This window comes from Strix uralensis, chromosome Z, assembly GCF_047716275.1.
Source record: "Strix uralensis isolate ZFMK-TIS-50842 chromosome Z, bStrUra1, whole genome shotgun sequence".
Lineage (NCBI taxonomy): Eukaryota > Metazoa > Chordata > Aves > Strigiformes > Strigidae > Strix > Strix uralensis.
The window spans coordinates 30,470,437-30,489,032 of NC_134012.1; the positions used below are offsets into that span (position 1 = coordinate 30,470,437).

The 18,596-nt window shown below is 39.8% G+C and overlaps 1 protein-coding gene and 1 long non-coding RNA gene across 5 annotated transcripts in view; one reads left to right on the top strand and one right to left on the bottom strand.

Moving 5' to 3' along the window:
- Positions 1-808: 808 nt before the first annotated feature.
- The window catches only part of JAK2 (Janus kinase 2), a 99,991-nt gene continuing 82,203 nt past the window's right edge, over positions 809-18,596 (top strand). The window contains exons 1-2 of one of the 4 annotated variants that reach the window (XM_074856641.1): positions 809-1,011; positions 8,896-9,010. The gene's annotated coding sequence lies outside the window, so the exon portion shown is untranslated. Of the gene's footprint in view, positions 1,012-7,905; positions 8,057-8,299; positions 8,318-8,895; positions 9,019-18,596 lie in introns of those variants that run through there. The other 3 variants (XM_074856640.1, XM_074856639.1, XM_074856642.1) reach the window with 3 other exon arrangements.
- On the bottom strand, positions 3,986-7,586 carry LOC141938127 (uncharacterized). The gene is made up of 2 exons (XR_012627172.1): positions 6,976-7,586; positions 3,986-6,418 (listed from the first exon to the last, which is right to left on the bottom strand). It is a non-coding gene; the product is annotated as an uncharacterized LOC141938127 (long non-coding RNA).

Here is an 18,596-nt window from a genome sequence, read left to right on the forward strand (position 1 = left end):
TGCAATCTTTTCAGCTTGTTTCCTCTGACATTTACTGAACGGTAGCCCATCTGTAGATTCGTAGAATATCTATTTCTGTTGCTTGCTGCAGCATCTCTTCTACACAAACTGGCTCCTATTTTCACAATTTCTGCTGACCAAAAATACCTTCAGCTGGGTTTGCTGGTAGCTCTAGGATCTCCACCTATAGCTGACTAGGTTGTGTAGTGACAGAGGAAGCAGAAGAGAAGACATATGCAACCGAGAGGGATGGACTCACACAGCTCATCTCAGAGGACCAGGTTTGCGCTTCAGGTCTAGCTGTGTCAAAGGGCTGCAGGGCATTCTTGTGGGTTCTCTGGCCCTGGGAATGATAGAATCAACAGAGCTCAGCACTGGATAGGGCATTTAAAAAAAAACGATGAAAAATAGCTTTCCTTCATTTCTGTGGATGAAAATTAGTTGTACTTTTCCAAGCAATTAGGTAAACACTTCTAATTGGTTTGGTCCTTCACATGAAATGTACCTTGGGAATGACATATTTTGAAGCTACTCCCTGTGTGGACTAAACTGAGTTAACTAATGTTTCTGCCTCACATACAACTACCTCAGCAATATCTTTTATAATCCCACAGAAGGCAGGTTAGGAAGCTTGATAGCTAGTGGATAGCCTAAGGGAGAACTTTCATGCTTTATTTGGCATGTTTGCCTTGGTGTGAGCAAACACTTGCTGGAACTGCTTATCTAAAAATCTTCCTCCTCCAAGAAGAGCAGTTTGTGGAAGCTATTTCTAGATCCTGAAATGCTCTCCCTGAGAGCTCCAATATGTGGTTTATTTTCATTACGCTACAAAAAGTGGAATGAGGAATCAACGTTTTTAAACGTAATAGTTGCTGGGTGCCTTTTTTTTTTTTAAAATAGGAAATGAAAACAGCTGAATTTGATTTATTCTTTTAATTACAAAGAAAAGACTAACCGATGTGACTGGAGTTCAAAAACAAAGGAGGAGAAAAAGAAGAGCAACTGACACAGGTTTGATGTTCTTTGTACTGATATAATTCCAGAGCAACAGTGAAAGTTACTAATTAAAATTATGTAGAGTCTGACCCACAATTAATTAATTAAAGCGATGTTACCTAAGTGGTGGCCTGTGGGACAGACCTCTCTCTTAATAAGAAGTGCTTCTTAGCTGGTTTGCACAGGTACCGGGCAGGGTGCCTTTCTGAATTCAAACATGGAAATTTACTTCTTTGTGAAACCCCTGTGCTTCTGCTAATTTTATCTGAAATTGCCCAAAAGATTCAAAACCAAAGCAGCTATGCTAAAGATACTTAATAATTTATTTTTAACCTAAACTGTTTTGATGTTGCAGTTTTAGCAGTGTGCACGTTTGATACCAACATTGATATCTACATGCTTCCTGAGCTAACTTACTTTTTCAGAAATACTGATAAAGCAAAGGATGTCATACTGACTCTCATTTGAGCAATAATTACTTAGTACTTTTGAAAAATCAGCACAATACATCTTTTTATAATTTTATTTCAAACAAATATGTTTCTGGTTTTGAATTAAACTCGCTTATCCCTTTCCAGGACTGTGAATCAAAACACAACTTGCTATTACTTTTTACTATCAACCAGGAGTAAAGCTGAGTAGAAACAAAAGTGCAACTCAGTGTCTTTGCTTCACTGTCTAATACTAAGTTGAGAATACCAACTGGAAAAATTAACAACAAATAAATGAAATGTTTCACTTTGACATTACTGTAAGCAATTTAAAGAGTTTTAGAAACAGTTCATAAAAGGCTCTTGTTCATATATATGTATGTGTATTAAAGGTTCTTACTCTTCAGGGTCTCTGGAGACTGATGTCAATACAGTAGGCAGTCTGGAAAATGTACAAGATAAACTTGGTTCAGTTTTATGACATTAACTTCCATATTTCATTCAAGTAGCCTAGTATCTTGATCATACATAAAAATGCAAAAAAAAAAAAAAAAATTCCAAAGTGTCATTAAGGTTGATCTCTCCAGTGAGGAAATTCCAAAATTTCAACAGTTGACCTTGAAGGGATTTAGTTACCCTGTGCTGTTTTCTTTTGTCCTTTTAGTTTCTATCTGTATCACACACACATCCTGTCACACTAGTTAAAGCAGATTAAATTACATGAACAGATTAAATAATAATAAAAAACCCCAACAGGATGAGAAATTACTGACTGAAATGACTTTATATAAACATTAACTTTTGAAGCTTCCTGACTTTTCAGAGATAGATAAGTGCTGCCAAACAAGTTCAGGAAGGTTAACTTTCTGTAATAATGCAAAGTGGAAGCACCTTGACAGAGCCACAGTTCACTGAATTTAAAATCAGATATTATTAATCAGTACATATTTAACTTCTAGAAACCTTAATTTGAAAAGTCCTTAACAGAGGTTTCCATCTAAATATCCGCAGATATCTTCAAATGTAATAAAAAATTCTAATATATGTACACAGTCATTATGCAGTCCTGAACACTGCACAGGATGAAGTCCTGGAGAAGATTATTTACATGAACTTGGGCTACAAACTTTTAATTTTGCATTAGAGTACTTCTGGTTAATTTCTGAGCCCCTCTAAATGTTTGGAAACTCCAAGGCTGAAAGCAGAAGTATTTGTTTGTGAATATGAGGGAAGTGAGCTTCTCTGACTAATTTAAGACAGGCTGAGGTGATTTTGCTTAAATTTTTCAAAAGAAAAAACCCGAACCTGGGCCCTCCAAAATTTCTCACAAGAGGTTTTCAAGTCTGTAGACTTCCCTACTCCCAAGGGATTTTCTAACACATTTTGGGGGGTGTTGTAATCTATTTTCCAGGTGAGAGGTAGACCCAGGAAGGCACAACTTTAGCTTCTCTTTATTATGAATATAAACACATTAAATTTGTGTAACAGTGTAACCAAAACCCACATGAAATCATGTATCATTGTGTTTAGGCACCAGTTAAACACAGAGGATATCCTGCTCTAAACATCAAATAGTCTTGGGGGAAAACACAACAAAACCAAACCAAACCTGTACCAGCAAAGTTTGATTATGAAATGAAGTGTAACTCAGTGGAGACCTATACTGGTGGACTCCAGAAATATTTGCAATCGCTGGGTATTGGTATTAGGCAGGTACTGCAATCACTAGGAGTTTTGACTGCAGAGCCACTGGCAAACTCTGCAAACTGAGGTTTGCAGTGTCTATGCTTCAAGGTACTCTTTCAACTCAGGTTGCAGTTTTATTAATTTTGTTTTGTTTCATTGTGTTAGCAGATTTTGTTCAGGAAGGAGAATCTCAGACTTTTGTTACTCTTTTCCTCACTGAATGGTGATAGCATACATATCTATTTACTCCAACACTAAGCTCTGAAAGTCACAGAGTGACAGTAAATTCGTGGTTCCCTGTAATGCCATTTATACCAAGCCATTTCCCATCGGTGGACTGTACTTCAAAATTTATTTTCAAGAAGTTCTACAGTTAAGACAATTGCTTGCACTTACTTGCCTGCCTGCTTTTTCCAGCTCCATAACTGTTGGCTGCATGCTAGGTTTGATCCTATAATAGGAGAAACGCACATGTTCCTTAAAAGGAAATCCCATGCTGCTGCTCAGATGTGACTCAACTAACTTGGCAAGAAATTAATTCACTCCATCTTCAGATCAGATCCACACCGACCTGTGCTGAGCCACATGGACGACAGGGTTCAAAGGCTTGGAACACTTAATAGAGCCACAGGCAGTGTGCAGATTGGTGTGGCGGCTTTGCTGTTCAAATGAGTCAATCAGCTTCATTAAAGAGTAAATTAAAATATTACTTAATCTTTCCCTATTTGCAGAAAACCTATCAGAAACTACTGAAAGTAAGAAAACCAGAATAACTCAATTTGAAAGATACAGATTAAAATCTTATGCACTACATGTGGTTGATCTGTGTATACACTACCAATATAGGGAAGCAATAAAGCAATGCCACTATGTCACCTTTTTTTAGCCCAAGTTTTATTGCCACTGCACATCCGACACACATACCCCTAGCATACAAACCAAGAATCTGTCAGGTAGAGCAGTATTCCCAACCACTGTAGGCTTTAAAGCAGACTTCTTCACTGTCTTGTCTTTGTACCGCTCAGAAGGCATCCCAGGGAGCTGTTGGAAAGCAGCAGCTTACCTAGCCCCTGGTGAATGCTATATGGAAGGGAAACGGGGCAGTTACGGACACAGAGGAGGGGGGAGCATTATCTGATTTTATTCCTCTCTGTAGAAGTCCTTGTACTGTGTTAGTCACTGTAGTGCTGTCTGAGTGCTTTTCAGTTGCTCAGCAATTGAACTGATGCCTGTTCATGTGGGTTTTTTTCTGTGGGTTGTCATTTTTTTGTTTCTTTAAAATTCTTCCTCAGGGATTGTTGTATGATGCAGCATTTTGTACCTCATGAAGAACACAGGGGGCTGTTAGAGAACGTAGTGTCCAAGAAATGCATCTTCTACCAGGAGCAGTGTTCAGGGTAGAATTCGGTGTCAGAAGAAGTACATTTTTCATTCTTACATATATGGTCGAAAAGCAGTCTTTGCAAAAACGCATTATGGCAGTTTTTTAGGTGCACTCTACTGTCTCTCAGAGGAACAGTTATCAAGTGAATGTCTAGAAGGGGACAAACTTACACCTACCACTGGGGCCCTCAAAGCCAAGAGATGGCTTTTTCCCTAGCTTTTTTTTTTTTTTCCCCCAAAGTGGATGACTTAGAAGTGTGTCCTTTCAGAAGCTGAATCATATGCAAACCTATATTTACAGGTGCTTGTTCCTCTTTTCTCCTTCAGGAAGGAAGTATTCATTCATATCACTCAAGAAAATAGGTTTCAGAGAAGAACTATAAATAATGATAAAGTTTCTTTCAAGAGTGTTCTTTGTGCCATATATTTAAAGAAAAAACATGGTTTTTTATCTGAAATATGTTTTTCTCTAAGGCTGGGCCTACACGAAGAGAGGGAGGAAAACTATTACAACATACATACTTAACTTTAAATGTTAAGAATTCTACATTCTACTCCAAAAGTACAAGGAAAAGTGAAATACATGCAGACAGTCTGACTGCATAGATTTATCTTAAATGAGTAACTTCCTTAGCTTTGTTCTAATTCATGAAAGTTTTGCAAATAATCCCCCCATCCTGAATACAGAATGTGCTTTGATTTGAATTTCAGTTGAAAATGATAAATGTAAATCCAGCTATGAGAATTTCTGAAGTAACTACAACAAAACTGTTTTTATCGTTTTTAGTTGTTTGAACATGAAAATGAAACAAAATCTGTTTCCCGGTGTGTATGCTAATCTTGGAATTTAGAATGCAGAAGTAATCAAGAAAGTAAAACTGAGCCTTTTGCACCGATGTGAAGTTTTGTAACTTGCTTTGAAAAGCAAATTAACTCTGAAGGGAAGTTGTTACAACAGTTGTAAAAATCACGTTTCATGTATAATTAGTGGTATTTTTCATCCATTATTTGGGGGTATGTTTACTAAGTTTAGTGTTTTACATCCCTGTTTAATTTAGGATTCTGTGGTTATGCCTGTGCTACTACACTCTGCACATATTTGTGTTTGACACGGTGTGAATATGTGAAATGAAATGTGTAAACAGGATGTAGATAAATGATACTTCAACCCTTTTAAGGTCCCGCATGTCACAGGCTGACACTTGTACCCAAGGGTGTTAACATGCAAATATATGGAGACTGCGTGTGGTCATTTAGCAAAGAAGAAGGAAAGGGGGATGCTGAAATGGTTATAAGATGCAAATCTGAGATGCTGACAGTTTTTCGGTGCAGATGCCTTTGAAAGGACTTATGAAAAATTAACAGAGTAGCAGGAGCACTGTTGAAAGTAATGAACAACCCTGAACAGACAGTGAAAAAGGGTATTTCATACTTCTTGCTATAATATGCTAAAATGTGCTTAAACTAATTATAGTCAAACAAAAGTAAAAATTCCTGGTATCATTAGATAAGCTGTAATGTTTAGAGTCCTAATGTAGATTGGACTTTCATGATCTTGTCACCTGATGGTGTGCTTTATCAGTCAAGAGTTTGGTAAGTTTTGCAGGTCCAACTAAACCTGACCCTGACAAAATGTTGAAACTTAGTATTGTAAGGATTTCCCATATAGTTCAGTAGAATTCTTTGCATTTGCAGGGTTCTGTCCCCAGAGATCTTGATGAGCGGAGTCTTAGATATGCAGTGAGCACAACCAACATAGTACACTACTCTCCTAAAGTGGTCTGGATATGGGTGGCATATGAGTGATTATATCTGGGAAGCATCAGAACATTTTTATTTTGCAGTTTGTTTCCTTGCCCTGTTTGCGAGGAATTTTCAGTGTCACTGCAGTACATGCTTGTGTGAGTTTTCCACATTGCAGCCTGGAAAGAGAGAGACATTAAAAATGAAAAACAAATTATTAGAGGATGTAATACCATAGAAACTTTCAGTGAGATCAGGCAGTACATATACTAGAAGAAAACGTGATGTAATTAACTTTATTTCAAAATCACCAGATATCCTTTAAACTGTATGTTCAAGGAAACCACATATACAAAGCAATGTACATACTGAGTTAAATTCTAGTTCTGAATTGGCCTAGATTTTGTTTTCTGTAAGCTAATGTTATATTCATGGGCATACGCTTTTCTTCTGCACAAAAAAGTAAGAAAACTCACATATAACACTGTAGAAATGTCAGTGATAAGCTTGTCCATAAAGAATGGTATTTGACAGTACCAAATTGTTAGCTGACAGTTAACAGCTTACTTCGTAATCACTAAAGTTATGAGCATGAGTCTGTTAGTAGTTTTAAGACTCCTAATCTATTAAACGTTTATATGACTTTTTAGTTCTTCCCTGTCCCAAATTCTGTTCTTCGTCTCCTGGATAGACTTCACAGGAGTCCCCTGACTCTAGTGTTCCTTCCTTAACTCACCACCTCCTCAGGTCAGCAGTCAAACTCTCTTTTTTGCTCGCCTTCAACAGACAACCCAGTCCCAGAGCTTTCAGACGAAGCATGTTTACTTGGCATGCACAAGAAAATAAAGAACAAACTTATCACCTAAGAAGTTACAAGAAACAGCACATTTGCAAGGTTAGAACTGTGCAATAAATCCTGTCAGCTAGGACAGAACTAGCACACACACGCATCGCTTAAAAAAACCCGTGCGTTTTTCCTTTGGCCCAACTAACGCACATCACTGTGAAGCGAGACCACCGCGGAGATGCACTGCTTTTGTTTACCACGGCTGGACAGGGCAAAGTCTGTCCCTCAAACTTGTGCGTGCCGGTCCAAGGCCCTTTGCCTCACTTCAGCTTCTACCTCACAGCGGCTCCCACTAGTGAGGGAAGGCGGAAACTTGAGAGAAACAAGTAGACCTTGTACCCGCAGTGTCCGGGGGCGGCAGGGGGCCAGAGAGCTGCAGCCGCCTGCACGGGCGAGGCTCCCCTTCCCGTATTTGCACACCCCGGCGCCCGCCCTAGTGCCTAAGAGGGAAGCTGCCGCCTCCACGGGCCGGCTGCTCTGTGCCTGCCCTGCGGCCGCGGCACTGCCGGCCCCGAGGACAGTTTCCCTGCGGCGAGTGACATCCCGCCGGGGGGCCCACGGCGGGGCGGCTGCGCGCGGGGGCGAGGACGGGAGAAGGGGCCTCCCTCCCGCGAGCCGCGGCGCCTTTCCGGGCGGGGCGGGGTAGGGAGCGGGGCGGGGCGGGGCGGCCCTGCCCGCAGCCGAGGTCCCGGGCCGGGCCGGGCCCCGCCCCGCGCCGCGCCTAGAAGCTGCGTGATGACGCAGCTGGCGGGAGCCTCGAGGCCCGCCCAGCCGGGGGGTGTCTGCCCCGCCCCCCCGCTCCCCCGCGCGGGAGGGCGGGGCGGCCGCGCGGAGGGAGCGGGCGGTCAGAGCGCGGCTCGGCACTCGCCGCCGCCGCCGCCGCGTCCCCCGGCGCCGTGCATGGAGAGGGAGCGGGCGCCGAGCGGGAAACTGCCTGTGCGCGCCTGTCCGCCCCGCCGCCGCTGCCGGGGTGAGTGGGGCCAGCGCCGCCCGGCGGCCGTTGCCCGCAGCGGCCGGGAACGGGGCGGGGGGGTGTGAGAGTAGGCGGGGGAGGCGGGTGTCCGGGGTGGCGGCCACCCCTCGGCGGCGGCGGCCACCCCTCGGCGGCGGGCACCCCTCGGCAGCGGGTACCTCTCGGCGTGTCCCGCCGCCCTGTCCCGCCGGCGGGGAGCTCCGCCGGCCGGCCCGGGAGCCGCGTGTGGCGGCTGCCCCTGCCCGGACCCCGCGGCGTGTGAGTTGAGCGCGGGGATCGGGGGGCGCGGCGGGGCCGGCGCTAGGCAACGCGGCGGCGGGGCCCCGCGGGGCGGCGGCGGGCAGCGTTCGGCGGGACGGCGGCCCCGCGGCGGGCCCTACCTGTGTGGGACGGCAGCGGGGCGGGAGGGCTCCCGGTCGGTGCGGAAGGCCCTTCTTGTCTGGCGGTGTGTGTACAGGTCACTGCTGCGTGCGCTCCCCCCGCGAACCCGCGCTGCCGGGAGGCTGGCCGGGCGCCGGTCCGAGCTGGCCGGTGCAGGACCTGGAAGTCCCGCCGTCCCTCCCCCGACTGCCGCACCGCGGCGAAGGTGGTGTGCTTGGCAGGAGAACTTCCTCGAGAACGCTTACTTGCGCCGTTAAGCAAAAGGGAAACAAAATAACTAAACAACTTCATCTCACCGCAGAACGAGGGCAGACAGTCACAGAAGCATCTGTAGTTTTTCTCTATGTGTCTGTACTGAATTTGCTCCAGGGTGGGGAAATGTTCCTTTAGATGTGGGTTATGAACTAATGAAATTCATTTATTTTCACAAGATAATTTTTTTTTTTTTTTTTTAGAAAAGAACTGCGGATAAAACTTCAGATTTTTCTTTGTTTGTGCAGCTGAAGTCTAATTAGGACTCCATTGCCGCTGTCTTCAAATATCCCCTCTCACCTCCTCAGTCTGTGACAGGTGAGAAGGTAACACCTTGCTTTGGTTATTTCTAAATTATTTGTTGCCAGAGAGACATAGACTATATTCTTTTTGGTTGTTGGGCAGAGGGAGACATAATTGGGAAGGTTGGAATGTCTACTTAAAGTTTCAGATGCGATTTTGCACCTGAGATTAGTTACTTAATGGTCAGTGTTTCCAATATTTTAACCCTGTACAGCTATCCAGTTTATCATCTACTTCTCCACTGGTTCTGTTGTTAGTCAGATTTAATACATATGTAGTTTAGGTGAGAAAAAACTATTTCTAAAGTTTGTATTTTATGGAAAATCAATATTGACAGAAGATCATAAAGAGGTTATGTGCACTGTTAAAAAGGGTAGTTATATGGGTTAACTTTTTTTTTCCCCCTTGCCCAGTATTCCTAGTAATTGTTATGGGAGTAGTATTGTAGTGATGTTCCTTGGGCATACCCGTTTATTGTCCCTTCTTAGCGTTGGTGACAGTAATTTGAGAATCCAGTAGGAACATGGTAGGTACCACTGTGTTCTGCTTGATGAGAATGAGTCCCAAGTGACTTCAGTGGTGTAAGTGGAGAATTTTGTGGTAAACAACTTCAGGATTATAGTGTGAAATGATAGGGCTTTTAAGCAGTGGTGCGCTTTCCAGAGAAGCCTTAAATCTGAGCTGTTTACAGAGTTTTAATTTTTGTAAGTGCCAACGACAGCAACATAGGGAAGCAGTATTTGCTGCTGGGATAGGGGAAGTTTTAAGGAGCAAGAAGCTTACAGAATGCAGAAAATGGTTTGACATTCTTGTTGATGAAATCAGATTGACTGGAACTGCAGAATGGAAAATGAAAGGAGACTGCTGCTGCTTCTCACGTGTAGCTGTTAAGAGTGGTGATTGGGCTAATAAAAAACAAAGTTGAAATCTCTGTAGAATAACTGTTTCCAAACTGTGTGGAGTTAATGCTATGCATGACCACAGAATACTAAAGTGAATGTCTCTACTGTCTTGTACTAGCAATAGCATCTTGCTGAAGTTGTAAGAAAAGCAGTTACTGAACATTTTTGCCATGGGTCTCTTTATCTCAGCTCTGGGGCATTTTTGCAGTATGACCTCATGTAAATAAAAAGCTAAGTGATGATGTTTGCAGTTACAGGAAATAATTAGGATCTCAGCTGAAAGAACCTTAAGAGGGAAATAAACAAGATTCATAAATACAGTAACATTAAACAGATACATGAATTGGTGTTAATTATGGATAAAAGGGAACAGCTATAAAAAGTTACAAAACTTTCATTAAAAAAGGAGATTAATGTAATTAAACATGCAATAATTTTTTAAAAATATTTGTTTTAATGGTGATTTGAAAAAACAACTGATGTAGAAGAAGGCAACCAAACCCTCGTGGCTTTTTTATAAAAGCAGCTGGAGGTTTGAGTAGGAGGCTGAACTAGATGACCTCCTGAGGTGCCTGTCAGCCCTATCCTGTCCTAGTGCTGCTGTGCTGTTATAGGCTAGCATTTCTGTTGTAACAACCCCCTGCTTCTTTTTACCTAGGCTTGTATGCAAATATTAACACTGTTTAGGCAATACATAGCTACATTTTTTCCATTTAACTCAGTAGAGCTGCTGTTTCAAAGCCTCTGACCCTGTCTGTGCACTGATTTCAGTGGGTTCCATATGAATTCATATGTCCACCCACAGGGTTCTCAGCATGAGCCCCATAAGATGACTAATACAAGTAAGACTAGCAAGATCTGAGTCAACATTAGAGCTCACACTTGCTTTTGTATCTAACTTGTTTCAGATGTGATTTCTATATCAGAAGGTAAATGAGAAGCTTGCTTGAATTTCTGGATATGAAATTTTGCAGATTATTCCATAAGGTAGATCTATCTTTATGGAGACTTGAAAAACAAAACAAAAATGGTGTATATACAGGGAAGCTTCTTTATAGTAGTTCTGCTGGAAGAACTATAATCAGTTTTATTTGCCACATACAAGTAGCTGCTTTTTGCTGCATGCTGTGGTGATCTAGAGAGTACATTATATCTCTCACTTAAATGAGTGAGAGCTACAAGGTACAAGTGTAAAGTATCTTGTTGCTGTCAGTTGCAGCCTGTGAGACACTGGAAGAAAAAAGGTGATGCCTCACTCCAATGTTAAACTCTCTGGGTTATGCAGTACTGAATGCAGACAGATATAATCCCCTTGTGTTATCATGGGTATTGAAGTACAGCTGATTTGATCTACTAAAGTAATTTCTAGCTTGCTTTCTGTCCTGTTGACCTGTACTAGAAAGCATGTTTTATGTGAAGGAAAATGTAAGTGCTTCTTTAGTACTTCCTTGCCTGGGAGAGAATTGTCCATCTGATTTTGGCTGTGCAGTCACTGTATCATACAGTCAAACATGAATACTTGAATCTGACTTGTGAAAAAAAAAAAAAATCCAACATGGTGCAGCCAACTATTGATTTAAAATCAATACAAGCATTGTCCTTTTATGATGTGAGTTGTCTCTGCATCTGTGTCTCTGACACTGACTTCCACAGTAGTGTTACAGAGTTCCTTTTGTTGTTAGTAGATTGGTTCTTAATCATGGTTGAACATTTCCTTTTATTGGGAAGAGAGGCATTAACTCTTGATGTTTTGATTTTCCCTACCTCTGTCCCTTCTTCTGAGCTTTTTTTTTTCCCCTAGTATTGTTAGTATTTATCCATAGCTGAGATAAATCTATGAATTGATTCTGGTTTTCTGTGATGTCACAATACACAGTATTTCAGGTGAAATAAAAATGTTTTCGATTCCATTCTTTGTTCATTGGAACACTGTTTCTTGTCTTGCATGTGCCTGTATTAAGCAGAGATTCTGTTGAGCTGCACATCCTGTGCATGGTTATTTTGTTTATCTGCTTACACTTGGCTTAAAATTCAATGCTGTGTAGGAATACCTGCAAGTTATTCTTTCAGGACTTTATTATTTTGTATTTGTTCACATCAAATGTTATCTGTCTTCTGTTTTTTTTTGCTCGGTTAGCTCTCAATTTTGATTCTGCTCAAGTGTTATGTTAACCAGTTATCACCAAAGTTGTTTTTAGGTTGCCATTCAATACTCACTAGAAAGCTAAAAAATATATTCAATGCCAGGCTTAGGAAATAGAGCTGGAACATTTTATGGACTTACTAAACTCAAGATTGATTACTTAAGCTGGGACTTTGAACATGCTTATATGCTTGCATAAATATGTATAGTGTGGTATTTCTTGCTCTGTGTGCATCCCCTTGTAGAAACTTTTCTGCTGTTTACCTCAGTTCTTGAGCTATGTGTTGTTCATGATGTGAATTTTTATACTGACAGTCCAGTGGAGTTATCTTAGCTGATACTCCCTTTATCATTTTGCTTATCTGCTCAAGCAGTTGCAGTGGATTTCAGGGTTTAAAAGAGTATTTTACAAGTGTTTTAAAATAAATATATTGTACATGTTCAAAGTGATGTGACTAAAGCATGTATACTTAAGAATTAAAAAATGTTTCTTTATGTGACTTTATTGGTCTTATTAAAAGCTACAAAAAATAAATTATTAATAATTATCAAATCAGTTGAAAACAGTTTGTGAGGCTTTTTTTGCACAAACTAAGCCATCCTGTTTCCCAAAAATACAGAGTGTGGGGACAAGAACTTTGAGATTTTTTTCTTGTTTAATATTTTAGAGGAGTAGTGTTAACATTTCTTAGTCTAACATTGACACTGCACATACAAAATGGATCTTTAAGAACATGTCTAGTATACTTTAATACTTTCTGTCTTTGTTCTCCATTGGTCTTGGTTGACTGCTAGGATTTTGTAGTTATGAGCAAAATGTTCATCATTCTTCAATGTGTTGTGCTACAGCCTGGGTTTCCAGCACTGTGAGATATTTTTGAAGCAAGAAAAACCTTTACATGTCTAATATTGATACATGTAAATGTACAGTACATTTGGTACCTGTATTTCTCAAACAATTTTTAGAGGTTTCAATTGTTCAAGTGCATTTAGTTTGGGAGCCCTGTTAACTTCAACATGAAATTATGGGATTGCTTGCATGGATTGAGCTATAGAGATAGGGCCACATGTGGTGCCTGAGTTTTACTGAATATGTTAGGTAAAACACTACTAGGAGACTAATGCAAGAGCATTTGAGGACAAAGGCTACTGGAAAACAACCATTAATTCCTAATAAAAGAGGGGTTTTTGTGAGTTAAAAAGGTGCTTTGGAAACCTATTAAGATAGTCAGATAACATAGAAGGCTCTGAGGACAAAAGCCTCTTAAAAATAGCTTTCAAGTGAGGATTCACGTTGGAGAATCATGTTCAGAAAAAAAATACAAAGTCTGTTATGTGGGGTGTAGTTGGTGTACTGCATACTACGGTAAGGCAGTATAAGCCAGCAAGTATCTTCTCTTTTGCAGCATTTCCTAGTTGCGGGGAATTCTGACATTCTTTAATGTTTGGTGCTGGTTCTGCAAAATGTAGCAATACTGTATTATGTTTGTTCATAAGTAACTCTAGTACAGTTGCAAGAGACAGCAATCCCCAGCTCTCTCCATACTTCTCTCTAAAGCAAAGGAGCAACAGGTTGCCGGAATGCAGAGGTGAGATAAAGCCGTCTACGTGTTTGTCGCATCCTGTCTATATGAAGGAATGTTCCTATGTGCTCAGAAATCAGGAGCTGGGTCTAAATAGCAAGTGGTCTGTATGAGGGCACATCCCCTCAGGGACAAGCGGAACCAAAACCATTCTTATTCCAGTCCTGTAGTCTACAAAGGTAAAGAAGGCAAAATGTTATCCTCAGAAAATGGAGGGAGTAAAAAAAAGAGTTGAATTAAGTGAAGCCCTTAAAGCCCTTTCCTTATAGTTGAAGGAATCAAAATTGGACACAAAGCCAAACTATTTCCATTTTATAGGTGACATGAAGACTGCCAAGAGAATTAGTGAACCTGAAAGCGTGCATGTTTTTAAACTTTATCAAACTTCTAAAGACATTTCCTCTCACTATGAAATGTACCTCACATGGAGAGAACTGCTTCTTGTACAAACTGATTTTGGAAATTATAGCTGGGCATTTCTGATCTTATTCCTGACATTATTTTGCCATACTTGCAGCTGGCACTACACGTTCTCGCTTTGGATTCTTTTTTGAACCACTAGGAAGTTTTATTTCAATATGGAATATATTACAGTCATATAATGATATGTACATAGAAATGTCTTCAGTTTTTATTGTTTTGTAAAATCAGATTTAAGCCAGTTGTATGAGATTGTACTCTGAGTCTCAGATTAGTTGTGTGAGATTTGAATGCCCACTTTTGTGTGTTAAGATCAGTGTTAATATGCAGTTTTTAAGCAACAGATTTATTTTTATTGTGGGGACAAATTGTCTGCTATGCATAGTTTTTAGATTTCTGCACTGAGTAAAAAAACAGTGACACTCTTCTGGGTTTTTTGTATTTTGATCCTTGAGGTTTTGCTCTTTGGAGCAGTAGAAAGCAGACTCTTCCTACTTGGCAACTGATGGTCAAGGGACAGGGGAATTCCTAATGCTGGGAAGAATGGGTGGGAATCCAGGCAGAGAAAGAGTTTTGACCTTTTTGTCAGGAATTATAAACCATGAAGTCCCAGAGAACTGAGTAAGGTAGAGGTGATAGTTCCATGTGTGTTAAGTGTCTTCTTAAACTGTCTCTAGTGCATAAGGTGTTTCTTTCCTCAGCCTCTCACAAACACTGCAATTTGCTGCTCCCTCGACTTTGTAAACACAACAACTCTTTATAGGTCTGTGCTGTAAACTGTATAACAACTGTGACCCTAAGTTAAAATAAAATTATTGGTTTTGTCTTTTGGAACAAGTGGCATGAGGAAAGGGGAACGAACAGGATAACTTCTTAAGCTGGCTTGCAGTGCCAGAGAAAATGTTGTGTAACCACATCCTGGATAACCCCAAGAATGGACTGAGCTACAAAAGAAATTTTGAGTTCCCAGTGGAATCTGATGACATGGGATTGCACAAGACCCATATCCTCAGCTGTGGGCAATAAAGCATGTGTCAGTCCAACAGCTGGCTCCCAAAAGGTTGAGACTTTGGAACTATTTTAACAACTGTGTAAATAGGTGCATGGTTTTCTTTTAATTGCTCTATACCTGGGTCTTCATAAACCTTTGTAACTACGCTGTCTATATCAGGGGTTTTCTGAATAAATACTTCTGGCTGCTTTTATCTTAACCTGGCTTCAGTTAAAGGTGATTTCAAGGTAGCTGGCTAACATTAGGACATTCTATTCCTATGAGTCTCTCAATCCCTAAAACGGGAGCCTAGCACACTAAAATGGTGTTTTGGGCATTGAAAGGATGACGGAGTTGTACTGAATTCCAGTGAGTATTTTGGAAGCATGCTTGCAGAAGTTGGTGAGAAGCATGTTAGATTTAAGCATGTGATAATGAAAATGTAAAACTGTTAGTAGGACTTAGGGGATCCGTGCAAAGCGGGTGCAAAAAATGAGCTGGAATCGTCATTTTTCATTGTTATGCATTGACAGACCTGAAAGCAGTGTGATGATACAGACTGTGGTCAAAGTGGAGAATAAATAAACCAGGAGGTTTCTTTCATTGATGTTAATGAGATTACACCAGTATAAATCAGAACCAAATCAATTTGAAGCTATGTCTGCAATATAGTTACATGTGTGATTATAACACACATGGATGTACCTGAACTAGCTCATATTTCAGCAGCTGGAAGCCACAGCAGTGTAAATTGCAAAGGACACTTGGAAATTTCATGTTGCTTTTGCTACCCAAGCTGGTTCACATATATTAACAATGTTCAGAAGGATGTCTTTAGACTGCAGCAGACTTAAGCCATACCATAATTTTCTTGGGCTTCGGTGCTTTTCCAAGTTTGTTTTCTAAGAGCTCTTGCCACTTGTTCAGCCTGATAGTTTATCAGTATTTTTGCCCATGAACTCACAAAACTGAGTTTTAAACTAACTTTAGAATGTTAAAATGTTTTTACTTTGTAAAAAAGATTGGTATATTTGTCAATTTATCATGGTTCTGTGAGTTTTGATACATAATTTTTTAGAACTCTTAAACCTAAGATAAAAAATTTTGGATAAATTGATAATACATGGTGTATTCTTTTACCATTTAAGATGATATGCTGTGATTAGAAGATTGTGCAAGGTGGTGAAATAGCATTTCTTACAGTCAGATTTTTTGGAAGGAAATCTGAAGTTTGTCATTACCTGCTATTACAGCAAGTTAACCACATAATATGCTAGAAGGCATTGTCTACTTAGTTTTATTCCTGCAGTAGCCTTGTGGACTGCTCTACCAAGTTCTGTGAAATATCTTTGAGCAGCTTTAGATTACTTGAAGCCATTTCTGGAAATACGGAAAAGCTTTAGTTTTAAACATTGTGTAGGGCACTTGGTGCTTTGTGTTAATGTGTCAAACTACTTTTCTCCTTCTCCCACATCTGAAGACTATCTTGGCTAAGAAACTCAGTATTGTTTTGACTTGCCACAATGTTGCTGAAGTATTTCTGACTGAGAATGCCTAAGAGGAAGTGACCTCAAATGCCCTTTATCATACTGTTAAAACAATAGGTTAAATATGTGTTGGAGATAGGAAAAGTGGTGGTCTTTTTTCACGCTAAGGGGACATATAGAAGGAGAACAAGACTATATCATCTCTGATCCTGGTTGGACAGACGGTTAATATAGATGAAAGGGAATTCTTTCCCCAGTCCTCTATTCTGCAGGTGGAACAGGCCTCACTCCCCAGTCTGTTCACACAGGGTCTGCTACAGTCCCTGACTATGTTGGTGGCCTCCGCTGTGAACTTGTTCCTGTTTGTCAGTGTTTCTTCTGGGGATGGGATAGGTCCTGGACACAGAATTTTAAATTCAAGTAAGATCTGAATCTTGTCAAAGTTCTAAAGAAATGCCAGGACAGTAGGCAGTCAGACTCTTAAACAACCAAACTGGGAATATTTTCCTCTCCCAGTTTATGTATAAAAATAGTCATAAGATTATGTGATGCATTGGTTTTAAACCCTTGAAGGACATTGTGACCAGAAACAATCTGTTCAGTTCATATAATTATAGCGCTTCTCTTCTTCAATGAACTGCTCAGTTTGAGGTGTAAAATGTGTTTTGATAAATGTATTTGGTTATGTAGCATTTCTTTAGAAGTGTTGTATTTAATAATCTCAGCTGTAGATTTTTTCTTTGGTTTTGTATGGTTTTGTTATATTTAAATTTTCTAAATGTAGCGTGCCAGAAATAAGTTAAAAATTACTGTCTTGAAAGCCATAGCCAATGTGCTTGTTAGCGTAATGTAATTAATTAAAACTCAAAGTCTAGATAGAACCCATTAAGTTGTATCACTGCTTACATAAAAATGCAACATAATGTCTTGTTTCATTAAAAAAATTTTAGTACAAAGAACTATTTGATTGCTTCAGTGACTAAATGTGCAGAACGACAGCTTAAAATGTGCAAAACAAGTGATTTATATTAGATGTTCTCTTCAATTTCAATCATAACTTAAGCTATTCTAAATTAATTTGAATAAATCAATCTGTCTTGCCCTCAGATTGCTGAGTACTTAATTACACACAGTTTATATGCATGTGATACATTTTAGTTGTGGGTTTTTTAATTCCCTTTGGTTCTGTAAGATTCATGGACTGTTAAACCAACTGGAACTCTTGGAGTATTACAGCCTTTTGTTTTTGTCACGTCATTAAACTTCAACCAGTTGAGACCAATGCATTCTGTTTTGCTGGAATGTCTTCTAGAGCCAGTTACAAGGGTATGCTGGTGGGATATGGTTCTCTTATCAACCTGAATTCTTGAGTACGAGTTTACAAATCAAGTTAGTTTTAGTATTTGCCTTTCTTAACAGTTGCTCTGTAACCTCTTTCCTTACTAATAAAGTTAATTGTGGAATGTAAGTTTCTTCCCTTGAGGAACATAAATGTATGATGAATCAGTATGCTATTTTTTTGCATCATTTAATGATATCTAAATTTGTTTAATAAGAGCTTGTACTATTGATATTATTTATTCCTGAAATTCTTGTATTTCTGACTGAGATTCAGTCTTGTACTTGAGAAGCTAATTATATATGTAATGTTAGAACACTTGCCTTCTGTTTCCACTTTTTGTTTTATATTGCTTTTTAGATTTCATGTTGCTGCCTCTATTATCAAATTAAGATGAGCTAAAATATTAGGCTGTTTTCTTGATTATTTAAGATTAGTTCAGAAGAGGAAAGAAGAGATTTTAAGAAATCCCAAATTGTTAAGCAAAATATCTTAATTGTTTTCCTCTATTTGAGAAATATATTTGTTTGGAAGCAGTAAGCATGCATGTATTACCTCTGTGTTTTTATTAGTTGAAACTATCTTTGCTTAGTTCTGCTTCAAGAGCAAATATAAATTCTCACCTAAGAGTTAATTTGTTATAATCCAGTACAACGAATTTAGAATACTTACCTATTGTTTGGTGCAGTATCTTTCTCATCTTGACATAATTTCCAGTTACTCATGAGCCTTTAGA